The following is a 27,868-nucleotide window of genomic DNA, read 5'->3' on the forward strand; positions in this document are numbered from 1 at the left end:
TAATGTTTAGAACTTCGTCTAATTCAAGTCAAACTCTAATACCATGTACCCTTTTCCTGGTGCACATCTAGTACTATACTTAAATACACCCTCTCCCTCCTACGTTAATTCCCCTGATAATTTATATAGAGCAAGCATATCCCCCACCTCTTTTTGCAGGCTAACAAGTCCAAGCCTTTGAGTCTCCTTTCATAAGCAGTTTACCAATTCTGATCAACCTAAGTGCCTCTCTGACCTTTCACTTGAATTCTCCTATCTTAAACATCGACACCAGAACTGCACACAAATATTCCAGGTGGTTCACCACTGCGCTTATATAAACGTACTAACCACCTCCTTCGTCCTTGCTGAGATACCTCGCTGATGCATCCTAAAACCGTGTCATTTGCTTTTACAAAGTCCATATCAACTTGCGGCTCATAGTCATCCTGCTATCAACCAATTCCCCAAGAGTCCGTTCCCTCCCTGTCGCTTCCAATGATGCGTCCCCAACGTATATCTAAAATTCTATTAATCCCTAATGCAGTGACCTTGCACTTTGCACTATTTATTCCATCCTATTACTATCTCCATTTACAAGGTGTCACAATCTCCTGAATAGTATCCCGTCTTCCCTGTTAGCAATACCCCCCGCTTCTGCAATCCGCAAACTTTATTAGGCACATCTCCGCTCTTTGCCAAGTCAGTAATAAAAAAGGTTAAATAATTCTGGTCCCAAAACCGATCCTGAGACTTTCCACTAGTAACCTCTTCCAGCCGGGTACAGTTCATCCTCAGTACGACCCGCTGGAGTCTCCCTTTAACCATTCCTTATCCACTTACAATCTTTCACTTCATCACCCACTTTCTCATTTAATAACAGTTCCCATGCGGAGTCCGTTCAAATGCCTTACTGAATGAGGTAAATGATCTACCTGCATTCCTTTGTCTAGTACCGTCACCTTCTCCTAAAAAGGAGATCAGTTGGTTTGGCACGATCTAGCCTTGTATAAATCCAATGTTGCAAGTCGTCCAATTACCATGACCTCAATGTCCGTTAACTACTTTCTCCTTAAATATTTTCAACCTTACATACTACAGACGTCAGCTACAGGCCTCAGTTACCCGGATCACTTGTTTCCTTTTAAAAATTAGGAATACTATGCACATTCTCCATCGTTACGGTACAACCCTCGAGTTTACTGATTGCTTAAATAATTCTCGCTATACGGTGACTCGCATCTTCACACACAAATCCTTTAATATCCTCGATGGAATTGTCCGCGCCCTCCGATTTTGTCCCATAAGCTGTTCAAGTCGCCTACTCGCAATGGTAATATCCACCTCCACCTCATACTCCCCGTTATCATCCCTTCCATCTCCCTAAACTCTCACTTCTATAAAGACTGGAGGCAATACTTTTAGATATTGGGTCCATGCCTATGCTATCCTTAACCTCATTCCAATCCTGCAGTGTATAGTATGGCCCACTTCTTTCTCTTGTTTCTTCCTCTTATGTGGCTGTAGAACCTTTTACTATGTTTGTTCCCTTTGCAGTCCGTTCTAACCCAAGTGGCTTTAGCCTTCCCTCACTTTATCCCTACATGTCTGACTCACTTATAGTCAGCTTCCTTGCTAATGCCTGCCTTTCTCACGCTGCAAGCTTCGCTTTCCTAAGCCCTCTCTGAGATGCTTGCTCATCCAGCTTGGCCTACAACTCCTGCCCATGGTTTTTTTCCCCTTTCTTGGGATGTAGGCTTCCGACAGTTTCCGCAGCTGCGACTTAAAGTAATTCCAGGCCTCCTCCGCATTTAAATCCACAAGTTCCTCCGTCCTGATGGCAATACTCCAGTCTTTCCTTCCCGCCTGCTTCCAGGCAACATGATCCCATACAAGCCCTGCCCTGCCCTTAAAGCTGGAGCAAGGTCCAACATGGAGGTAAATGGCAGTCTTTCCCTTAGGTTCAGAGGCCATGTCAAGCCCTCAAGTATAATTGTGCAACTCTCACTGAAGCCATTGGGAATATATACTTAGCTGAGTGCAGAAATGAGCTCAATGGCACCAGTGTTTCATGTGACTAAAATCATCTTTTCTTTTTTTGCCATGACACAGGATAAAAATGGTGGTGAGCTCCCTACCTCACAAACCAGGGGAGCGTGACTGGAATTCCTACAGCACAAGGAAAATATCCTGGTGTCTGGTGAGCCGCTGTCTCAGTGGTATCTGTTCTCTAGCCCCCAACAGAGTGAGGTGCTGCCAGGTACACCCAGGCAACCCCCAGGGTTCAGCAGCACTGGAGAAGAGTTGGACTTGCCTCATCAGGCCGTTCCGTTTGCTTGCATGTAAAATCATCTGGAAGGAACCACGGGGACCAGCTACTCATCCTCCGGCTCTTTCACAAGCAAACACTGTAGGGACATCCCATGTAATCTGGGAGCGAGGTGAAGTTATGGGGGGCCTTCCTTAGCCTGCCAGCTTTGCAGACACGTGGGGTGAAATGCTGGCTCCAATGAAATCAATGACAAAACTCCCACTGGCTTCAATGGGGCCAGTCTGCCCTTTGCCTAGGCCCCACTGGTAAAACAGTTGTCCCGGCTCGCAGTGGCCTTCCTGATACTGTCAAAACTTCTATTTTCTATTGGCTCAGCACTTTGCATGCAGCCACTTGCATGGTTTCCCTTGTATCCTCCGTCAGTTTCCCCTGTTGTTTGTGTGGGACTTTCACACAGCCACAGAGGATAGAAAACACTTGTTAAAACAGAAAAGTGGGATTCAGACCTCAAAAATTCACAGGGGGAGTCAAGGGAGGCTGTCATACCTGAAACAACCTTTAACTCGTTTTTAAACCGACCAGATTTCATGCTGATTGTTTTCTTTTAGAATTTTATAAATGTAAATGGCAGACACAAAACAGCATAAAAAGAAAGAGAGAAAAAAAACTTTGCTCCCTCTGCATATCTTTGGTCCTCCCCCCCCCTTCCACCACAAATCAATTTCTCTATTCACATCCCCATCCTCTCCCCGGTAACCTCCTCTCCAGGCATACTTTCATGCTCCACTGTGTGTGGGACGGCACCCTTCACCCACGCATGTGCATACACACATCTGGTGCACCAAACACCACAATCTCTAACCAGTGGGGACAAGGAGGAGACCTAATGCTGGGGGCAGATTATCCCACATCCGGTTGCTGCAGGGTTCTTGCATCTTCCTATGCTATGTCTGGAGACAGGACACTGGACCTGATGGCCCTCAAATCTGATTCAGTCTGGCAGTTCCTATATCAGAGTTAACGTGTCAGGTCTTTGAGGTTTTTACATATCACCCTTCATGTATTATCTAAAGCACCATGAGCAGCTAAACCAATAGAGAACACAATTCCTCATAGTGATAATAAACAGACCTTGACTACATCTAACGAACTTAACACGCATATTCAGATGCAAATAACCTGTGTTATTAGAGAGACTCAAAACCACATTATGTCTCACAGTCTAAGGACCGCTACAAAAAGGCTGCCAATTCTGCCATCATATCGTATTTTCAATCATTTGGCGCGCAGTGCTTTTTCCCTACTGAAAAGGCATGTCGTAATTAATATCTGTAAGGAATTAAAACAACACTTCCCTTCCTAATCCCTTCCAGGTAATTAGTATTTCTGCCTCAGCATCATTAAAGTAGGCTTTCATCTGCTACTGATATTCTCTTTGATTACAATAGCCATTGTTGGAATGAATGAAGGGAGAGAGCTGCTTGAAGCTGTTCAGTGGTGCCACTGAGGATGCCAGTGGAATGGGACATGGATATTAATGCTGATCCACACTCCCCTGATCATCGTGACATTACGAGCATGAAAACTTGCCTGCCTCTTTTGATCACCTGTTATTTTGCATATGCCCTTTCATGACCAGTCAGGTGAGTTAATGTTCGTGATCATTCCCCATTCCAAGAGGCGTTAGCTGATTACATTGTTGTAATGAAAAAAGGTTCATATTTTATTTTATTTCTTTTGTTGCTATTTGCATATAAGATTTCATCTCACTAGATACGAGATTTTTTTAAATGCAGCCCATGGGAAGAGAATCTTCTCTTTTTAATGAATGAATGTGCAATGCCCACTTGGAGTTTGCCAGCTCCTGGGGGGCCAGAATGACCCCCTAGGGCAGTGGTTCTCAAGGAGGAGTACACGTACCTCTGGGGCTACACGTGCCTCTGGGAGTACACAGAGCTCTGCCGGGGGTACAGAAATACAGCTAGATATTTGTCTAGTTTTACAAGCGGCTCCATAAAAAGCAGTAGCGAAGTCAGGACAAACTAAAATTTCACACAATTACTTATTTGTACTGCTCTGTGTCCTATACGCGGAAATGTAAGTACAAGCTTTATATCTCAATTGATGTATTTCATAATTATATGGTGAAAATGAGAAAGTCAGCAATCTTTCAGGAATAGTGTGGCTGTGACACTTGTATTTTTATGTCTGATTTTGCAAGCAAGTAGTTTTTAATTTAAGTGAAAGTTGGAGTATGCAAGACAAATCAGCCTCCTGAAAGGGATTCAGCAGTCTGGGAAGGTTGAGAGCCACTGAAGCAGGGGGCTCAACCAACAGGACTGCAACCGGAGTGGCTGCCAGGGCCCACTGACACCATTTCTCAGCAACCTTGGAGACATGGCGGGGAGGGACTAGGAACCCTCCCAAGGCCAAACGGGAGTTCTCTATATGGCATCCGAACAAGTAGTTCTCTGGTCCAATGAAAAGCCAGGGCTACCCAGCCTGGCTTCTCTGCCTTTATAGGGCCAGCTAAGTCTGTTCAGGGCATGGCCCCAGCTGCAGCACTTCCACCCAATCAGTCCAGCCTAAAAGCTGCTTTCTCCAGCCACAGCCCTCTGCCAGGGCTGTTTTTACCTGTTCAGGGCAGGAGCGGGGGTCCACCCTGCTACAAATCTTCATTCTTTTTGCTGATAGAGACTAACATGGCTACCAGTCTGAAACCTGTGTGAGGCTCTTGTCCATTCCACTGGCCAGTGCAGGATTGTTCGCTGTAGTGTATTCTCAAGATCTTTACGCATTTTAAATAACATATGTGATGGAGGTTCTAGAGTTTAATAGCTCTTTCTTTTCTGCTGCTCATCCTGAATTTTCCTTCGCTTTATTTAATCCTATTATTTTGTTTTACCACTTGGACCACCCTAGGTAATTCTTCTCCCTTTTCAATGTTAGACTATCCAGATACTTGCAGTTATCATATCTCCCTGCCCAACCTCCACTTCCTTAAAGTGATTGGTCATGTTAGTCATAGTTGTCATTCTTTTCTAGAATCTCTCATTCGTCTATCTTTTCAAGAGTGAGCTGCTCAGAACTGTACTAGTCTGTATTGTTTCATTTTTACCATGTTCTCTGGTCTCTCTATCTGCATTCTAATGCTCCTGTTATCGTAGAATCTAGTGATATAATCCTTTATCTCCAGTTGCCTGATTTATTGATTATTTGTTGGTTATGTTATTGATTGAATTTCCCCATTAGCATTCTGTCATTTGGTAGGTTCATGTCCCTAGTTCAGGCCCAGTATTATCAGTTACTGCTTTGGGAGCCGACAATGGTCATATTGAGGGAAGACCTTTTGTAACTGTAAAACTTTTATTACTACAATGATGAGTTCAATAAATAAAGAAATCCAGAAAGTAAAGTGAGAGAACTACTCAGAGAGTAGTTATTCATGGCTCCCAATCCTGCTGGAAAGGTATAATGAGTGGGGTTCCACAGGGGTCTGTTTTGGGACCGGCTCTGTTCAATATCTTCATCAACGACTTAGATATTGGCATTGAAAGTACGCTTATTAAGTTTGCAGATGACACCAAACTGGGAGGGATTGCAACTGCTTTGGAGGATAGGGTCAAAATTCAAAATGATCTGGACAAATTGGAGAAATGGTCTGAGGTAACAGGATGAAGTTAATAAGACAAATGCAAAGTTCCCACTTTAGAAGAGAACAATAGTTTCACACATACGAATGAGAAGGACTGTCAGGAAGGAGTAGGCAAAAGATCTAGGGGTTATAGTGGACCACAAGCTAAATATGAGTCAAACGTGTGATGCTGTTGCCAAAAAAAGCCAAACATGATTCGGGATGCATTAACAGTGGTTGTGAGCAAGACACGAGAAGTCATTCTCACTCTACTCTGCACTGGTCAGGCCTCAACTGGACTATTGTGTCAGTTCTGGCCCCACATTCGAAAGATGTGGAGACATTGGAGAGGGTCAGAGAAGAGCAACAAGAATGATAACGGGCTAGAGACATGACCTATGAAGAATGCTGAAAGATTAGGGTTGTTAGTTTGGAAGAGAAGCTGAGAGGGGACATGATATCAGTTTTCAGGTACTAAAGGGTGTCATAAGACGGTGGGATGAAAACTTGTTCACCTAGCCTCTAAGGATAGACAAGAACAGCAATGGCTATAACTGCAGCAAGGGAGGTTTAGGTTGTTGGACATTAGGAAAAAGTTCCTAACTGTCAGGGTGGTTAAACCCTGGAATAAATTGCCTAGGGAGATTGTGGAATAGGGAGATATTTAAGAGTAGGTTAGATAAATGTCTATGTGGGATGGTCTAGACAGTATTTGGTCCTGCCATGAGGGCAGGGGACTGGACTCGATGACCTCTCGAGGTCCCTTCCAGTCCTAGAGTCTATGAATCTATGCTGGGATAGGACTCAGGAGTTTATTCAGAGCTGTGTGAATACTCATATAGTGCAGACACGGTCAATACAGCTCCTTCTTATGCACCTCTCTACAATGTTTTGATTTAAGGAGCCATCCAGTAACCTAGGATGCATCACTCACTTCAACCCCACACATTCTTCTAATTAAAGAAATAATCACTATTTTGAGGCCTGCATTCTCATCTGATATTCATAGGCAGATGATGAACAAACTAACAGCAACATAGAAGTCATGTGGTCAGTATTTGGTCAACCCCCACACAAACTCTTTCTTTATAGCCTGCCCTTGGCTGTGACAACGATCCTCAAAGAAGTCTCCATCCAGCAGGATCAGGGCTGGTGCAAGGATGTTTCGCGCCATAGGCAAAACTTCTACCTTGCGCCCCCCCCATGTCCCCTCCCTGAGGCGCCACCTCCTGCCCCCGCGGCAGCTCCCCCCCCTGCCCTGAGGTGCCTCCTTGCGGCAGCTCCCTACCCCCCACCCTCCGCCCTGAGGCACCCCTCCACCCCAGCTCACCCCTGCTCCACGCACGAGCACGAGCACCCTGAGCACGCCATCACTGTTTCACTTCTCCCGCCTCCCAGGCTTGCGGTGCCTAAGCTGATTGGCGCCGCAAGCCTGGGAGGCAGGAGAAGCGAAGCAGCTCACTCTTGCCCCGCCTCCTCCCCAAGCACACCGTGGTTGCTTCACTTCTTCTGCCTACCAGGCTTGCGGCATCAATCAGCTTAGGTGCCATAAGCCTGGGAAGCAGGAGAAGTGAAGCAGCCATGGCCTCCTCAGGGAGGAGGCGGAGCAGGGTGAGCTGGGGCGAGAAGTTCCCCTGCGTGCCGCCCCCCACCCCACTTGCTGCAGGCAGTCCTCCCCATGCTCCCCTGCCCCAGCTCGCTCTGCCAAAATGCCAGCGGCGACCAGGGAAGCCGAAGATCCGGCCACCGCAGTCACTGCTGAAGAAAATGGCGCCCCCCCAAATCCCAGCGCCCTAGGCGACTGCCTAGGTAGCCTAAATGGTTGCACCAGCCCTGCGTGGGAGGTTTGACTTTGTAGCTACAGTGACAAACTTCAGAGACTGCATTGAAATGACAAGTTTCATTTTGTTCCAAAACTCAATCCTGAAAAAACACTGCGACAAATGGGAACTGGCCCAACAACCAGGTTCTTTGGAGGCTCTGACTTGGACCACAGAACCTATAACTATACAGCATTGATAACAGCCCTTTCTGAAAGCCAAAGAACAGGTAATAACTAATTACATTATCCCCAGAATCCATTCAAAACTTGAAATATTTTCAGAATGAGATCTGCCTTCATTGCCATGGCTTGTGTATGGCAGTGGCTTGTATAAAAGAAAAGAATGATGGAATTAGGATACCATTCATCTCTGGTAATCATTTGTTTCTTCCGGGTTTTCCAGAGACAGTGTCTGCATTCCTAGCAACAAACATGGCCTCTGGTGCAGGAAATGGCATCCCTTCTATGCTGTTGGAAAATGTGAGATGACCCTTTTTTATTCTACTTTATCTATAATACACAAATAACTTTCCTTGACTAGCCTCCTCAATCCCAGACAGTGATAGGATAGTGTTAAATCTTGTCCTCCATGCCATCCTTCTCCGCTGAGATCAACAGCTACTGCAACACCCAGGCATTTTCAAACCACTAGGGATTTCACTGTTTGATTGATATTTTCCCTCTTCTTTCCTCAGTCAGCCAGCAGTGAACAGGAAAAGCCTGGGAGAAGTACTTGGTGACAGCAAACAATCTACTGATCTCCAGATACAAAATCTTTTTTCCAGAAGTCTCAAAACAGAAAACAACCCCAAACTCCCCATTTCAAGAGAGTGATATAGTACCGTGATCATTTGGCTCACCTCAAGCTGTTCTTGACTTTTGCAAGATTGTAAGAGAACAGGGCACAGTTTGAAAGTAGACTGACAAAGTGTTGTTCTATCAGTGATGATGTGGTTGACAGGTTATGCATTAGCTCAAATCAAGAGAGGAAGAGCTGTCTGAGAATGCTGAGACCTCTTTAGAAGAACATTATGTAAACAGTAAGAAAGGGTTCACTCTGTCATTGGCATTAGATTCTGTTCTTTTGTTCAGTCGCAGCCAGTAAGGATGACCTGCAGATCACTAGAATTGCATGATTAGCTAAGCTTGCTAAGTCTGACATGACACTCACTGGATAGCAATCCAAAAGTGCGTTAGAATGCCTCACAAAAGTGATACGTGTTTCTTTTCCCCATGGGCTCTGTGTGTAAAGTTAGTCACCTTACTTCTCATAGCTCAACTCCCAGAGCAGAAGTTGATTTGGAATGTCAGGACTTGCTCATCAGACGCAGGTAACTGAAATCCAACTACACTCAACATCTCTTCAGGGGAGGGGCACAAATCTCAGCGTGACACCCCCTCTCATTTTACCTACCATCCTGGAGACAGTCAAGAGGCATTCGTATTCTCATGATATTGACCAGCTGGACTCTTCCATTCAAACACGCAACTGAACATACACACTCACTGTGCGAAAACATGATGAAGACATACTTGAAAATGTAAAGGAAATGTGCTGCAGCACAATTAACTCAAGTGTGTGATACCTCTTTCTTAGTATGACACCCCAGCATCCTGCACATTACATACCCTCCTAAGTTCTTTACAAATTGATTACAACTGGCTAGGTGACACTACCCAATAATTACATACAGCACTTGACTCCAGTAATGAAATGCAAAGTTTCCTGAGATAATTAAAACCAGTGACATCGACAATGTGAAAACGCCTATAAATGTTTCATGATTATTTTTCATAATTAAAACATTCACTCATTTAAAACGTTTTCAGCCCAAGATGCTAAGCACCCTCAACATCTCTGGGAAGACTGGAGGTGCTATGTGCCAGAGTAGGAAATCCACACCGGGAAAAATGGATAGTCTCAAAACACTCTGGTTCATTTTGAAAAAGGATCCAAAATGTTTGGTACCAATTAAAAACAACAAAAGGAACATGTGTCCAAACATCATGCCACTGGGCTGGAACTCGTGTGGGAATAGCCTTTCAACCCATGATGCACACGCTCCTTAATAAGTTCTGTTGTGTCTCAGAGACCCGCTCACACAGGGGAAGACGGTACAGTGATTTTTACTTCAGCCCATGTCGACAGCAGTCAATGCTGCAGCCTCTCCACTATGGGCCAAACAGTGTCACAACATGTCGCTCATCAACAAGCCAACTCCTTTCCCAAGACAGCAATACAAACCTTTGATTTTTCCTCAGGAAAAACTGTCTTTACCATCAAAACCAATTCTGCTGACAGCACTGGAGACCCACATATGCAGACAGAGCCTAGCCCTTCATCAGCAGAGTAGGCAAATGCTGCCTCCTTGAAGACTGCACAAGTGCTGATTCACCAGACAGGGCAATAATTGCTCTTCCCCTGCTCTCCAGAACAGCACGTCACTGCGGCAGCTGGGAAGGCAACACAGCACTGGCCCTGCTGCAGCAGGGAGAGAGATGAAAGAAAGGAAAGATCTTCCCTCTCTCCCCTGAAAGACTTGGAAAAATTTAAATCAGCAGCCTGAGGTGAGCCAACCTTCTCAAGCAGACTCAGGCACCAGCTAAATCAACATAAATTGTACAATACAAATTAAAGATCTAAAAAGAGAATGATCATAAAAACTACAGCCAGCAGCAGTCAGCAAAAAGCAGCTTAAATCTCCAGTTAATGGGGTCTGTTATTTTCAGGATTCAACACAGACTAAAACACTTCACCTTGTCTTGGAAAAGTACTGATTCTTGGGTTGAAAAAAGGGACCTCACCCAGTATTCCCACTGCCAGATGTTTTCAGTCAATGGAGGAATCCTGTTTCATTACAATTCTATGCTCTAATCAACATCACAACTGTTAATATCTTGAAAAATATACACTTGGGCTCTTATTGTCATGTGCAGGGACACATTAGCTTAGCATTTCCTGGTCTTCTGACAGTTGAGCCCTGGTTTTGGAAATCCCATGCCGAGGAAGGGTATGCAAAGCAGAAGGGTCTAAATTAGCTGTTACCACTCAAGAAAGAGATCTTGGAGTCATTGTGGATAGTGCTCTGCAAATATCCACTCAATGTGCAGCAGCAATCAAAAAAGCGAAAGAGTGTTGGGCATCATTAAGAAAGGGACAAATAATAAGACAGAAAATATCATATTGCCTCTATATATATCAACCTTATGCCCACATCTTGAATACTGCATGCAGATGTAGTTCTCTGTCTCACAAAAGATCTATTGGAATTGGAAAAGGTTCAGAAAAGGGCAACAAAAATGATTAGGGGTATGGAACTACTTCCGTAATGAGGAGAGATTAATAAGATGGGGACTTTTCAGTTTGGAAAAGAGGAGACTAATGGGGGGATCTGATTCAGGTCTATAAAATCATGACTGGTGTGGAGAAAGTAAATAAGGAAGTGTTATTTACTCCTTCTCATAACACAAGAGCTAGGGGTCACCCAATTTAATTAATAAGCAGTAGGTTTACAACAAACAAAACGAAGTATTTCTTCACACAACGCACAGTCAACCTGTGGAACTCCTTGCCAGAGGATGTTGTGAAGGCCAAGACTAACAGGGTTCAAAAAAGAATTAGATAAGTTCATGGAGTACATGTCCATCAATGACTATTAGCCAGGATAGGCAGGGATGGGTCCCTAGCCTCCGTTTGCCAGAAGCTGGGAATGGGCGACAGGGGATGGGTCACTTGATGATTCCCTGTTCTGTTCATTCCCTCTGGGGCACCTGGCACTGGCCGCTATTGAAAGACAGGATACTGGGCTAGATGGACCTTTGGTCTGACCCCATCTGGCCATTCTTATTTAAGGCCATTCTTGTTTTGTTACTGCAACCTTAATTCTCTCTTAACCAAGGTTTGTTATACATGACAGAAGGTTAGAATCCCAGCAAGGGACTGTCTGATATGATTTCCTCACACAACAGTATTTATCCTCAACACCACCAGGCAGAGGCACTAAAACCTCAGATGAAACGTGCTGAGATTAAACCTGAGCTGGAGCTGGGAGGGAAACTATTTGCCTACCCTTTAGTTTTCAACATTTCAACTTCCTGACCCGTTCTCATGGCTCTTTCTGAACACTCTCCAATTTATCACCATTCTTCTTTCATTGCAGACACCAGAACTGGACGCAGAATTCTAGGAGCAGTTGCACCCATACCAAATACAGAGGTAATAAACCTCTCCACACCCGCTCAAAAGTCCACTGTTTATGCATCCAAGGATCAGTTAGCCCTTTTGGCCATAGTGTCACACTGGGAGCTCATGTCCATCACACACCATGACAAATAAGTCTCTTTCAGAGTCCCTGCTTCCCAGGATACAGTTCCCCACCCCGTAGGTATGGCCTGCATTCTTTGTCCCTAGAGATGTAACTTTACATTTGACTGTATTAAAACTCATATTGTTTTCTTGCACCTATTTTACCAAGGGATCCAGATCACCCTCTGTCAATCAGCGACACGTCCTCTTCTTTACTGGCCGCTCCCCCATGCTACTAAACTTTAGTAGCTGCTGTTTAACATCCCGAGTTACTTATTTTGTAATGGAAACTGTTTCATCATCATATGATATGATGACATCATCTGTATTTCTCAAATTCAGAACAGAAATATTTATTGAACACTTTTGCCTTTTAAGAATTACTATTGATCAGTCTACCATTTCCATCTAGTAATGCACCAGTATCATGGGTAAGATTCTTTTTGTTACTAATATACTTTTTAAAAAATCCTTCTTTTTGTTCTTAACTCTGTTGCCCACAGATTTCTCCCTGCATCCATTAGCATCCTTTATCAATTTCCTACAATTCCTAGCTTTTGTTTTATATTAATTACTACCACCTTCTCCTTTCTTCCATTTGATATATATTGGGATGGGGGGTTAATAGCTGTATTCACATCTCTTCTAAGCCAGGTTGCTTTTGTAACACTGCTCTACAGCCAAAATGCTTCTGAAATAAATGTAGTCAAACTTTACTAATTCTGGGTCACTGAGAATGAAAATGATGCTTAAAATTGTTGATTGGCTCTAGTCTAGCTGTTGGGCTCCAGACTACAGCAGTGGAATCTCCTGGCAGGTGATGTTAGGGTTTCCATGTTCCGTGACCATCAAAAGGATCTTGTCCCATTCTTCTTCATGGAAGGTGATCTTGTAGCCTGCAACAACATCGATGGTGTGATGGCAGCCCTCAACATCGTTCACGATCCAGATGAGTGGAGACTGTTCATTGATTCATCGAAGACGAGTCTTAAAGCTGTTTTGCTGCATAATGGCAATGTTTTGCCATCAATTCCAGTTGGTCATGCAGTCCATATGAAGGAAACCTATGACAACATGAAACAACTTTTGAGGTGCATAAACTATGACCAACATCAGTGGCAGCTTTGTGGCGATTTGAAGGTTGTTGCTCTCTTGCTTGGTCTGCAGACTGGATACACAAAGTACTGCTGTTTTCTCTGCGAATGGGATAGTCGTGCAAGAGATTCCCACTACATCAAGAAAGATTGGCCACTCCGACAGTCATTGGAGCCTGGGAGGAAAAGTGTTCAGCATCCACCACTTGTTGAATCAAGGAAGATTTTGTTACCACCCTTACACATCAAGCTGGGTCTGATGAAGAACTTTGTCATGGCCATTGACAAAACACAAGCAGCTTTCAAGTACCTCCGTGGAAAATTTCCAAGGTTAAGTGAAGCTAAGATAAAGGAAGGTGTCTTTGTTGGTCCTCAGATTCGTGAACTTCTTCAAGATGATGCATTTGACCATGCACTGCGTGGCAAGGAAAAGACGGCATGGAAAGCCTTCCAGTTAGTGGCAATAAATTTTCTCGGAAACAACAAGGCAGACAACTACAGGTTGTTGGTGGAAAACCTCCTCAAGGCATACAAAAGCCTTGGTTGCAACATGTCACTAAAGATACATTTTTTGCACTCTCATCTAGATTTTTTTCCACCGAACTGCGGAGCAGTGAGCGATGAGCACGGCGAGCGATTTCACCAGGACATTGCAACAATGGAGAAACGCTATCAGGGCAAATGGAGCCCATCAATGCTTGCAGACTATTGCTGGACAGTGACAAGAGATGCTCCATTTAATGAATACAAGAGACAAGCCAAGAAGCGCCGAGTAGACACTGAATAGGACTAAACTATGTACATAATAGTTTTTTGCCTTTTGTTTCATAATAAATTTTATTTATATAACCCTTTTGCTGATTTTTAAAGTGTTACATAAACAGGACAGGTGAAATATTATCATGTAAAGCAACCATAAACACATGAAAAGACCTAGGTTTACAATTTATGATTAAAACTCTACTATCTACACAATATACATAGACATAAAATGTAAAAACTTAAATAACTTAGAAACAGTAGCCAATCAGTTGTTTTAATTGTCATATTTGAATTCAGCACATCAAAATACATAATAAATACCCATTCTATCTCTGAAGCAGACGACTTCTCAAAAATTGTAGACCAGTGTAATCAAGATGAAGTACATACCACCAGGGGAAAATCCTGTACTAGCTAACACGGCAGACTCCTTAGAGCCTCATTCAAATCATTGGAAAGACCCCTACTGACTTCAGTGGGCTATGAATAATGTCTGATCATGCTCCCATTGTAGTGAATGGAAAGAGCCCCAATAGAGATGAATTGAGCCCCACTAGGTTTTGACATCTTTAATTTCTATTACTTTAGTAGCATTAGTGTTGACGTATTTACCATTATCCTTTTGTGCTTTATTCTTGAGATAAAAGTTTCAAGGACTTCTCCAAAACTTTTCCTGATGTAAAAAGTCCAAATCAAAACAAAAAACTCTCTATCATGAAGACAGATGAGGTTGCATAGAAGTACTCAATTAAAAATTCTTCCCCTCCAATGTTTTATCAGCAAATCTGACCATCACCAGGGAATAAATCTCGCTGCCTTCAGTGTGGTTGATTATTTAAATTCAGGCTTAATTGGGGGAGTGCTGGTAAGAGAGAGAGACCCAAATGGAAAAGAGATGTAAAGTGTTGAGTTAAAGGGCCAAAGTCAGCAACACACTTCCCTAATTAAACTGTTCAGGCCTTGGATTTACATAGCAGCCGGCACCTATTTGATCTATTGCCCTGATGGAAGACAGTCCCGCTGACGGCTACTGTTTTAATTTAGTCTTTGAATGAATTTTCATTCCGTTTTTATACTTTCGTCCCCCAGTTCTGACCTCTTCACATGGTTGGGTGATTGGCCTCATTGATTTGCTCTCTGTCTCCATATTTGAGAGAAATAAAATAAACCCAACCAGAACCATGAAGCTGCATAGGGAACAAACCAGAGTCGTAACAAGGGTGAGATAAGTGAGGCACTTGCTTCGGATGCGCAAAGCAGAGGGGTGCAGCTCTACCGTGATCGGCGGTGCTTCGGCAGCAGCTCTATCATCGCCTCTTCTTCGGAGGCAATTCGGCGGTGAGTCCCTGTTGGACGGAAGGCTCTGCGGCCAAATTGCTGCTGCCGCTTCATTCATTCATCGGCAGCAATTCGGTGGCGGGTCCTTCTCTCCGAGAGGGGCTCAGGGACTTGCTGCTGAAGAATGAATGAAGCGGCCGTGGCTGGTCCTCCGACAGAGACTCAGGGACCCACTGCTGAATTGCCGCCAAAAAGCCTAGAGCCGACTCTTCCCTCGGGCACAAAAATTCCTTGTTATGGCTCTGGAACAAACCCAAACAGCTCCCTCTTCCTGGAGCTCTGTGACTTCCCCCTCTGTTGTAACCCATCGTGTGACGTGCTGAATCCCAGCCTAGTGTGCAATCCTGCACACATTTACACACGTAGGGTTACTCCTGTGTTGAGCCCCAGTGGCCTGACTAGGGCTCTGTGGAGGCAACAGCAGAGCAGTGACTGAATGTGTGCAGAATGCATTCCCAAGATTGTAAGCTGATCAGGATACGGACCTGTCTAAAGTGCCCGTCACATTAAGCACTATGGGCCAGGTTTTCCAAGGTATTTAGGCACCTAAAGATGCAGACAGGTACCTAATGGGATTGTCAAAAGCATCTAAGTAGATGAGCTGCCGAACTTCCCCTGAAGTCAACGAGAGCGAGGGGCCTTGCCTGCTCAGGTGCTGCTGCACATCCCACGGGGCACCTCTCTGCATGTTTAGGCATCTAAACACTTGGAAAAGTTAGGCCCTATGGGGCTGACAACAAAGTCCATGAGTCAGTGGCCTTGGGATCAGTCCCCATAAAATAAACTGAAGTTCTAATTCCACCTTCTTTGTGTATCTTTTTCTTCTGCTTTAGAGATTGAAATTGCAGTCTGCTTTTACCAAGGATGATGGAGCATGACATATTTACATTCTCTGGATTCTGCTGGTTCTATTTATACTCTGTTAGGATTTGACTTGTTATTACTCAATGATACATAGATATTAGCACAATTGTGTTACAATGACTAAATACAAAGGCTAGAGCAACTGACAGAGTGCGTTAACCCCAGTTACATGGGTTACTGATTATTACAAAAATAGTCTCCCACTTTGCTTAAGAAATTGCAAAATAAGAGAAAAATCGCCCTGCTGTTGTGCTGTGAGGCAGCTAACAGTATGTGGACTTTTGACTATCAGCACCAAGAAACACAGCTTCCAAGGTGCATGGGACCTGTAGGACCAGGATTTTGTCACACGGATCTCAGTGGCCCACATTGACCTGGGAGCTCCTTTTTAAATGTCAAGTGAGCATGGAACACGTCCTCTCTAGCCCTGGTCATGGGCAAATCCACTAGCAGAATGACTCACACAGAAGTCTGATGCTGGTCTCAGCAGGCGCTAGGACAGCACAGCACCAAGCATTCTTCCATCAATACTGGGAAATCCATTAGGAAGATTCATGCACTCAAGACACAGCAGTGCAGAGGAGGGTAAGAGCAGCCCTTGGCAAGCCCACAGGATGCCCACTGCCAGGCTCAGGCAGCAAGGGAAAACCCCGCACATGGCTCTTCCCCTCCATGCTGTGGCAGTGGAGGCTCGAGGGCTCATTTGGGCATGATCATGTGGCTCCTGCAGTGTTTGAAAGGAGCTGGGACTGTCCTGCAAGTGACCCTAGAACTCATTGAAAAGCAAGCCGAGGTTGCAGCAGCAAAGTAGAGAAAACCACCTGTCCTCCTCTGTGAGGGAAGGACCGGATGGCGATGGAGCTAGGGGATCCAGGAGAGAAAAAGATGTGATTAGGTGGAACGTAAGACACTGCTCTTCCTGGAGCATAAGGGGCTCCGTCCACCTGAACTGACAGAGCGGGAGCAGTTAGTCTGTGCCACAGTCGGGGGAGGCAGGGGCTCTCAATGGTTGCCTTTTGTTGATGCCATCGGTTCCCTGAGCTTAGGTTTAGTTGTTACCTGAGGCACCACTGCCGCCAGAGCACAGTCTGGTACTGAGGAAGCCCTGAATTTGTGGGCTTTCTTGTCATGACCCTGAGACTTCGGACATTTTAATTCCCAGGGGCTGAGCAGAAAGACTTACACGACTTAGGCAGGGTTGATACAACTTCTCTGAAGTGGACTTAGAGGAGCATTTGCTCTCATGTTTATGAGAAGGCTCCCTGCCCTCTCGACAAGACCCCAGTGGGGGATCTGTGGGAGCAGAGTCCCATGTTTCTAAGTCAGACCTCACAGCAGGAGGCACACTCCTTCCTGAGTGAGGCCGATGTGTACGGGGGGGCTCCTGGCCTGGGTTCAGCTGTGGCCTCATGGCCTTCTCCATTCGATGCCTCTTAGGCTAAGTTCCTGCCCCTCACGGGTATGATTGGGAAACAGGTGGCACCTTCCCTGAGACTGTACAGGCCACACTGATAGTTGTTGCTGACAGAGAAGGAGCATGGGCAAGAAGCACTGACTTTGAAGCCTGGAGTCCTGGGCATACTCCAGTACCTGGAACAGGGAACCTGGGGGTGGAGGTGGCAGTGCAGGGAGAAAAAGGAAGACCAAGCTCTGGACACTGGAGGTTTTGACCTTAGCCATGTGGTGGTGGAAGAACTGGAAAGGAGTTGGGCCATTTCACCCTTTATCTCCTCAGATAGGCAGAGCAACAGCGCAGACCAGTGGACTGCTTGCAAGAATTCTCCAACTCCGAGCATCGGGCATGCATGCATACTCACAGTGAAATACACATGGGCATCAGCACTCCAAGAAGAAGGGTGCTTCAGGTGCTGGATCTCATGATTGGCTGCATGGAAGGGGAGGGAGTTGTGTGTGAGTCTGCATGGTGGATAGAAAGCGGGATCTATATGTTCTATACACACACACACACACACACACACACTGCTTACCATTAAAGACTGTGCTGTTGAAAGCAAGACTGGAAGAAAGCCAACGTCATACCAATCCTGACAAAGGGCAAGCAGGATGACCTAGGTACTGCACAATAGGCAGATTAAAAATTAGCACTAGGCACAATTACTATGGTGCATATCAAATGGTTCAGAAACTAACTGATAGATAGTACAAGGTAATTGTTAATGAGGACTCATCAGTAGATGGGGTTTATGGGGATGAATTCTCAGTCCAATGCTATTCAGTACTGGTCAAGGTGGTAACATAAGCAAGGACAGGTTCATTGATACAGAGTGATCTGAACCACTTGGTAAGCCGAGCACAATCAAACAAGATGCATTTAACCAAGCCAAATGCAAGACCATGTATCTGGAAACAACGAATGAAGGTCATCCTTACAGCATGGTGGACCCATATCCTGGAAAGCGATGACTTTGAAAAGGACTATGTGGTCATTGCAGATAACCAACTGAACATGAGCACCCAGAGCGCTGCTGTCGCTAAGACAGCAAATGCTATCCTGGGACATACAAACAGATGAAATATTGCAGGAAAATAGTGAAGTGACATAACTTCAGTATATGGCATTAGTGAGATGATTATTGGAGATACTGATTCTAGTTTTGATGTCCACACATCAAAAAGGAAGTTAAAAACAAACCAGAGAGGGTCCACAAAAGAACTGCAAGAATGATTCGAGGTCTGGAAGCCAGAAGCTGGGAATGGGTGACAGGGGATGGATCACTTGATGATTATCCATTCTGTGCATTCCCTCTGGGGCACCTGGCATTGGCCACTGTCTGAAGACAGGATACTGGGCTAGACGGATCTTTAGTCTGACCCAGTATGGTCGCTCTTATGTTCTTATGGAAAATATGTCTTACTGTGAGATAAAAAAAAAAGGGAGCTCAGTCTATTTAGTTGCACAAAGAGACAGTTTAGAGGTGACTTGATTATAGTCTATAAGTACTTCATCTGAAGGTTTCTGAGAGCAGAGAGCACTTTAATCTAGCAGACAAAGGCAGAACAAGAGCCAACGACTGAAGGTTGAAGCTAGACAAATGCAAATTGGAAAAATAAATACTTTTTTTTAAACTGTGAAAAACTGAGCACTGAAACAACTTCCCGAGTGAGGGAGTAGAGTCAGTGTCATTTGGAGTCTTTACATGAAGATTGGATGTTCTCCTAAGAGACGTGCAAGAATCACATGGGTGAAGTTCTGAGACCCATGGTAAGCAGGAGGTCAGACTAGACGATCATAATGGTCCCTTCCATCTTTAAAATCTTTGAATAAAGTCATCACAATATTTATTGTACGCCTGACACTTATCCAGATGTATGGATTCACTTTAGTGTTTACACTTGAACCCACTCTTAGAAAAGTCTGGAAGGTTATGGATAAAAGACAGATCATTATGGCCAGAATCCTCTTTGGCACAGATGTTTGTGTGTGTGTTCCAGGACTCCACCATGCTTTTATTGCCACACTGGGCACCATAAAAACTAACAGATTAAAGCGTCTTCTTAACAGGATTCATACTGAAACAAAACTGGAACTACAGAGCTGCAGTTTATGAATGAGACCTCCACTGGCCCCATTAGAACTAATAAAACTATGGTACCTTGGATAAGAGTTGCATGTTAACTGTTGGCAAATGATCACTTTTAAGGACAAGTGCTGTATATTAATTATCCAAACAACTCTAACTCAGCATTTTATGTAACTTTCTGTAACTCTTTAGCAACCAGCAGCTATTATCAAGTTACGACGATAAATGCCTGTTTAGAACTTACGGTGCGTTAACAAAATTCTGTGCTATACCTGCTGCAGAAAGACAAAGAGGGACATCACTGGCCAAATGCTGAAGCCCTCCCATGTGCAAAAATAACAAAATAATCTCTGAATTCAATGAGAAATTTGCCTGAGTGAAGACTGCCAGCGGAGTCCCTAGTAGGTAGAATAGTACAGGAGATAGTTTGTTACATGAAACACTGATTTTATTACTGTTTCTTGCTTTGGAAAATTTGCATTTTTCACATGAGCAAGTAGATACAGAATAAAAAGCAGGATGAGAACGGGAGATCTGTGAATGTCACTAAAGCAAATATTGTATTTATTCAACTTTATCTCCAGGGTGGCAAGGGATACCTAACTCCATTTCAGCATAAAAGAATTGTAAACTAGGAAGATTTTACTAACTTTTGACAAAGAATGTTCATATTTATGATGTTTATTCATGTAATTGCATACAATAGTTACAACAATACCAGGATCCAAAATTGGAAGTATGCCTGCTGTTTGATGGTAGGGTGGGAATAGGCATCGCAGACTGCAATGCTACATTTTATGCTATCAATTAATTATGTAATTCAAGATTTGAAAGAGCGTTTAACTCAAAGGGCCTGATCCTGCGAGGTGCTGAGTCCCCTGAATTCCCAGCCCCACCCAAGAGGCACTCAGCTTGTTGCAGGGTCATGGCCTAATGAACAGCCTTAGCTGCAAAGTACCTTCTGCCCTTCAGTACCATGTAATGAGATATACAATCAAAAGGGCCGTGCTTTCAGATGTCACTGCCATGGAACAGGCAGTCGGGTTCTCATGACAGCACTGATGGAGGTGGTACACCAGCTGAGGCTTCATTGCCTGAGGCAGAGCCCAAAATAATTATTCAGCCACCTAAGAGCTCTAACAAATTGTCCTGCAGGAACTGGGTTACCAAAACCTGTAATACCTGTGACGTTCCCCGAGAGAGTCAAGTGCTGATGGAAATGTTAGTTTGATACCAGGCTAGACAAGTAAGTGCAATGCCCGTTAACGCAGCCTGAAATCTCAAACCGTAGCCCTCAAGTAGAAACATTTTAGATGATAAAATAAAATACATTCTAAATCCATTCCATTCACACTACATGAATAACAAATACCTGGTGATGTCAATGCACAATAGCTTCTCTCTGCTACACTTCCCATTTATCCTCTGTACAGAAACTATAGCTTTGAGACAATATTTATAAAGAGAAGATTGGACTTAACTGACATGAAAGACAATGTCATTTGTCTAGTGTGTGTTGACTTGGGGACAGAACATGGGACCCAACAGCTGACATTTCTATTCATCCTTCATTAAGCAAAAGTAAACCCATTACAATCCATGTCATCCGAAGAAAGGCAGCATGATCCATGGACTCATGCCACTGCAGCTTTACAGCAAAGCTATGGGTTCGTGAACAGTTAATGATTCCCAGTTATATAGCTAGCATCATCTGTGTGTTTGGAATGATAGTTCAAAATCATCTGATTTTGGGAAAGCATAGCACTTAATTAAAATTAGTAATAAAAATGAAAGCATGCAGGGGGAAAGGAACACGACACAGTACTTGCAGCTGAAAGAGGAGACATGTCTGTTGGTATCGACTGATTGTTTTCTTTAAACTAAGAACTACTAAAAAACCGAGGCAATAACCTTCTGGAGCAAGAAATGACAGAGAGCAGCTGCCATTGTATCTTTGAGGTTAAGGGCCACTTGATGATACTCTTGTACCTCTCAATAGTTTTGTTTTGCTGTGGTGTAAGTCTTGTGTCTATAATACAAGAGCTTTTCTAGATATTTTCCAGCTGACTAAATCCTACCACTTCATTTTGACTTTTATTGCTTTTCAAGCCAGTGAGAGCCCTATAACGATTCATCATTAAAGTAATCTTTAAGCAGCTTTCCTCCTATTTGTGCCTATATATATTAAGTGGAAATTGCTCTTTGAATTCACCTCTAACATCAGATTCCATTTTTTGTCTAACAAGAACAGTATCTCCAATCATCCTGGGAATGCAGTAAAATGGGAAAACCTTGCATAACACACATAAATTCTCTATCACTAAGAGGAGTCTGACTATCACCTAGTGTGTGCACATTTTACAAACTGCACAAAGCCGGATATATTGCAATTGCACTATTACACTCATTCAAAGACATCTCACCTATCACCAGAAAGGTATATTTTATCTTTGGTTCAGCAGCTTCCAGTCACCTGTGGCTGGTGTAGCAGAACATTCAAATCAGAATTCAGCTGCCTTTGAAACACTGCAATCACATAATTATCATCTTCTGCTTATTTCACCAGGGGAGCCAGGGGAATATTCCATAGCATTTTTTTGACAGATTAAATTAATCTTTTGGCATTTGTTAATTATCTGTTTAACAGATTGTGATTTATTCATTATTCAATACATGATTTGCCGAGTGATTTCTGCAGATAATTCTTGGTCTATAGACCACGCATGAGAAGTTTGGTGCAAGTACTTGGCACTTGAAAAGCAACCTATTTTAGGTATGACCTCTAGATCAAATGGCTAGTTTCTGTTCCCTGATTGGATGAGCATAGCACATAGAATCAGGATTGCAGTGCAAATATTCACACTGGAAAATTCAAAATTCACTGCTTGTGACAATTCTCCAACATGTGCTTAAAACCTGGCTATTTTGACAAACATTCTCAGCAGTAAACACACTCACTAGCATACTGGCACCAAGTAACACAGAAAAGCTGCCAGTTGAACCAAATTCATTTAGAGTTTCAAAAGCAAGTTTGTGGGGAACATTTTGAGAATTCAACCAGCTCTAATTGCCATTCTGTCTATGTGTGACAAGCAGTAAATGTGACGACTACCATAGAATGTTTCCAGTGTTGTCTGCACCCAATTACAATGGGTCATTTGATTACTCAATGCTCATCACATTTTGCAGGTGATGTTTTAGAAACCAGTCTAGCGTCTGGTCTCATTTACACCTGTTTTACATCGCTGTAACTCTGGTATATACACTGCTGTCAGTACAGTTACTCCTGAATTACACCAGCATCAACGAGAGGAGAATCAGGCCCTCTGTCAGATAAACACACGCTGGCTATGGGACAAATCCCATCCCAAGCACGTTGTTTGAGTAACTGGGAAACTCCCCTCCCAAGCCACAAACCACCAGAGTTGCTGCTCCATAGCCATCACTGCAGCATTGCTCACAGCTCCTGCATCACTCCTCCAACAGCTGATGGATTCACACAGCAGCAGATCCACCTTCCCACTCCTGATCCTCCACTCCAGACCCTAAAGCTCCCCCCAACCCTGTGCTACAAAGAGCAGAGAAACCTTGCAGAGCAGAGTTCTGGGGTACATGCCCTCTGCATGGGCTCCCTACATCTTGTTCCACTCCCACACAGAAGAACCGTATTCGTTCCCTGCATTTGCAGGGGCAGAATTTGCTCCTAGTATCACTAACGAGCTCTTCCTAGCCTTCCCTAGCAGGTACACAAGTACTTAGTCAAGCCCTGCGCACTGATGCTGGGGAAGTTCAGGAAGCAAGACGCGATCTGACTGAACTGTTTAAGCAAGAAGTCATTCCTGTCAGGAAGCCACAACTAATCACACAAAAGCACATAAAAAGATTGCTGTGAAGGTCAGACTTCTGCTCGTGTTCCTTAAGGGTACTGTTAGGAAAAACACTTACTCTGCCACATTAAACATGCTGAAAACATTACTCACCGATGGCACTGTTCTTTTGCTTATCGAAAGATAACTGCAGTGCCAGCAACCTGCAGGATTCTCCCTGTGTGCTTGGAGTACATAATCCATACACTGCCTACTTCCATCTCCAATCCATGCTTAAAACCCAGATATCGTGTCCTGTACATGCATGACCAATTTTCCCTGTCACAGTCTGTGTTTGCATGTTCAGAGGCTAATTAACAAGGGCACATGGGTCAGTCATAGGAACTTGCCTCCCCACATGATCAGATCCTTAAGCCCAGCTTTTTTGGAGGAGAACTTACTCGAAAACTCAGCCAGAAGTCTTCCCATTTAGCTGAATCCTTGAAGACTAAACCCCTCATTTGTGCCTCTGGACAAACCTAAAGCGCATCAGCAGCGAGTGAGAAAGGAGGAATGGCACCAGTTGTCACTGACTTCATTGGACACTTTCCAAGACGGCATCTTTCTAAAAAGTCTGTCTTAGGAAATGTGATGAAAGTGGCAGCTTCTCTCTCTGGGGTGTTAATGCAACAAAAATTCAGCACAGGTTCCGGGTGGGAGAGCAGTTAGCAGAGGGGACCAGAGAGCTGGCACTAAAAGTCCCTGTGCCCAGCAGCCCCTCCTAAAATAGGCTTATCTTCTTCGGAGAGAAGAAACTGACACCCGAGAGCCTAGAATGCCCTGAGCCTCAAAGCAGCACTAGCAGCCAAGCCACATCTCCTTTTACTCCACAAAAAGAACATTGATCCTGCCTCTGCGCTTCTCTCTCTACACCGGTCCCCTTCAGCCTCGCCACGGCCTGGGATAGCAAAGCAAAGGCGCCTGCACATGCCCCCTGCCCTACTCCCCAGGCATCACCTTGCCTCTCCCTCCCAGAGGTCACCCCGGGAAGGAGCAACAGCCCAAAGGGTAGGTGCAAAGACCCCAGTAAGTTTGCTTTCATTTTGTGCAACCACTTTGCTTGCAGCACTGAGAAATATCACTCAGGTCGACTGTTCGGTGTCCTGGCTCTCTCTCCCTGCTCACCTGCCCTGCCAGCCCTCCCTTCCCAGGTTTAGACGACAACCCCAAACCCTTCTCTCTCCTCTCCCCCATCTGTGCAGGGGGGAGGCTGCCAGCACTGAGCAAAGACCACTGCCCGTTACACTGGGAATGGCACCTACCTTGCTAAGAAGCTGGAGTGAGCAGATGACTAATCCCCTCAGACAGCGACAGCTCACGCTGCCAGGGCTCTACTGCCACGCACAGGGCTTCGGACACACCAAGCGAGCATCTTCTGCAAGCAGAGCTGCTCTTCACACACACCAAACTGCAGCAGCAGCAGCCTCGGAGAAGCAGCAGCAGCAGCTGAACTGCTGTACGTGTACCTCTGCAGACTAATTCTCACTCCAACCCTTGGAGCAGGGACTGAGTCTCTTAACCCTTCGGAGGCCTGTGCCCTGGCAGCTGCCACGTTTCCCCTTTGGCACTGAGCAGCAAGTGGCACTAGACGCCTCTGGGCGGGGATGGAGGAGCCTGAGTGGAGAAGCAGGAGGCATTATCCACAAAGTAGCACAAGCCTCAAGTTAGTTGCAGCCGCCTCTTACCTGGCCAGGCAGGCAGCCCCGCACCACAGGCAGCACTGTCTCCTCAGGGTACCAGGGAGCAACCGCAGAGAGGCTGGGAACAGCAGTGCCCCCAGATCCCGCCAGTGCCCATGCACAGGGTGGGGTGGGGCTGCTGTGCCCTGGCGTGTCACCCCCACATCTCAGTGTGCGGGCAGCGGGCAGAGTCAGACGTTACCTACTAGACAAGTCTTTCCTTGGGTCCCTGGAGCTTCAACTTACTGGACAGATGCTGCTCCTCTAGCTGTCTCCCCATCCTGTCCTCATGCCCGTGCCAAAAGCAGCCTCGTCCCCTTCAGCCTGTCTGCAGGCCAGTGAGCACAACACATTCAAACCCAGCCAGGCGCAGGAGCGGCTCCCTCTCTCAGCCTGCGAATGTGACTGAAAAGCATGGCTGAGAAAAAACATTACAATTAACAGGGGGGAGGGGGCTCCGACGCTCAGCTGCTATCCTTAAAGGCACATCGCCCATGGGTCCCGTTGGGGAGCAGACTGCAGGGAGGCACTGCCTGGGGTGCTTTTTTATTTGCAGAGGGAGATGGGAGGTATGCTGACCAGGCACCCACTTCCGGGCCGGGGGGCAGAGGAGACAGCAGGAAGAGCCAGGGACGAGGAGGGCGGCGAGGCAGGCCTCCCGGCATTTGAGCATGAGGGACTTGAGCACTAAGGATGCCAGCCTGGCCTCCGTTTGCCTGGGCTGGTTCTCCAGAGATGAAGGGTTAGCTCCCAGGGGCTGGCAGCATCCCTGCCCGTATGAGTGCTCCAGAGAGACAGTTGCGCACCTGCCCTCCCTCAGCCCCCGTGAGGTCCTTGGAGCCAGGCTTCCTGACAGCTCCCCCTCCCAGCTATTCAGGGCCTCAGCCTGCTTGCTCCCCCCTTCCTGCAGCTCTCCCTGCTAGGTCCCTTCCAGTGGGAGAGAAGGTGGCAGGTGAGAGCATCTTTAGAGCTGCTGATGAAGGTGTTTTGTAAGTGCTGAGCATGGTCTTGGCTACAGAGGGGAATCATAGAAGTGTAGGACTGGAAGGGACCTTGAAAGGTCATCAAGTCCAGTCCCCTGCCTTCACAGCAGAACCAAGAACCATCCCTGACAGGTTTTTGCCCCAGATCCCTAAGTGGCCCCCTCAAGGGCTGAACTCACAACTCTGGGTTTAGCAGGCCAATGCTCAAACCTCTGAGCTATCTCTCCCCCCAGGTGCCTCTAGGTATCAACTGGCAGAGGGCACAGGGGGTGCATACGGTTTTACAGGGACCCCTTGGGTCTGACAGATGCACAGTAACTCACTAAAGGGTGGCAGGTGAGGTCTCCACCTGGAGCCAGTAGCCCCCTGGTTGTCAAAATAGCTGCAAAATGTGCGTACGGCTCATTTGTACCAAGTGAGGTGTCTACTGAAGACAGGTAAACAAGAAGAGATGTGCTCCGACAGGAAGTAACAGACAAGGCTGTCTCTGACTAGTCACATGTGTACAGACGTGTACAGGAGGTAACGGGTCTCAGACAGGAAGTAACAAATGAGGCTGTCTCTGGCTGGTCACTTGTGTGCAGACAGTGACGTGTCTTGAACAGGAAGTGACAGATGAGGCTGTTTCTGGCTGGTCACATGTGTACAGACGTCCCTAGGGAGCCATGAGATCTCTTTTCTTCCCTACCCCCAGCGGAGTCGCACTCAGCAGGGATACTTTAGCATGGTTCCAGCTCACAAAATGCCACAAGGAACTGCTACATTAAGAGGTGGTAGCTACATGTTTGGTTTAGCATTTTGCGGGAGAAAGGCCTAAAAGAAGGACCCAGATCTTTGCCTTAAAATTCAACCCCACCTAAATCTTACCATCCAATTCAAACAAGTATCAGAAGCATTGTTTAAAATATCCATTGCATGGATTTTAGCGTTTGGGACTTATTAAAAAAGTGTACTTAATTCATTGAAACCGCTCAACACAAATAGCCGGACACTGCTTCATTACTTCAGGTCAGAAAAGCGGATAGAGAAAGGGATAGCGTAATTGCTCAAAATTGTCTTAAAATTATAAATTAAGCACTGGAGTGTATTAAAGAGAAGCCTCTTTGATACCAAACCTACAAAATGTGTTTAGGTAATAACCAAATTGCTGAGAGAGGCACTTCAAACTTTGTACTCTGGAAGCTCTCTCTGCACATCAAAGACCACATTTGTTCCATCTAGAATAGTTGAGGCTTTCTGAAGTATAATGCTTTATGAACTAATCTGATTAGCACAGAAACACAGCAGAGTGATTCTAGCAGCTCCCTGCAGCACATTAAAAGGGAACATCTTACTGCAAACAGACATCATTATCTTTTGAAGAGTAAGACACGATTTGTCAATCAAAATTAAATTCCAGCCCAGACTCTTCCTGCTAAATTCCTAAAACCATACATGGATTTCCATTATTCCACTGAAGGCAACAGAGCAATGGGTGTTTCAAGACCAGAATCCACACCTGCGGGCCAAATTCTGCCTTCAGCTATGAGATGTGTCAGCAGGAATTATGCACGTGCATCCAAGGATGGAATTTGGCCATAATCAGCTGCAGAGTATGCCAGCTCTCTGATTCAGGGTAATAAGAAATGTCTTTACAATTCCAGTAAAGTGAATAAAACCTGCCTTAAATACAGTCTTATTATAGAAAACTGAAGCATTAAGAAGTCTATAAATAAATGCAGGAGCTG

The 27,868-nt window shown here is 45.1% G+C and overlaps 1 protein-coding gene across 1 annotated transcript in view; it reads right to left on the reverse strand.

Annotated features, from left to right (window-relative positions):
* Positions 1–25,152, reverse strand: part of HTR2C (5-hydroxytryptamine receptor 2C) — a 431,888-nt gene extending 406,736 nt beyond the window's left edge. Inside the window, exon 1 of the mRNA XM_075068915.1 lies at positions 24,742–25,152. The gene's annotated coding sequence lies outside the window, so the exon portion shown is untranslated. The remainder of the gene's footprint in view (positions 1–24,741) is intronic.
* Positions 25,153–27,868: the final 2,716 nt, after the last annotated feature.

Source organism: Chelonoidis abingdonii, chromosome 8 (genome assembly GCF_003597395.2).
Source record: "Chelonoidis abingdonii isolate Lonesome George chromosome 8, CheloAbing_2.0, whole genome shotgun sequence".
In the NCBI taxonomy this organism is placed as follows: domain Eukaryota; kingdom Metazoa; phylum Chordata; order Testudines; family Testudinidae; genus Chelonoidis; species Chelonoidis abingdonii.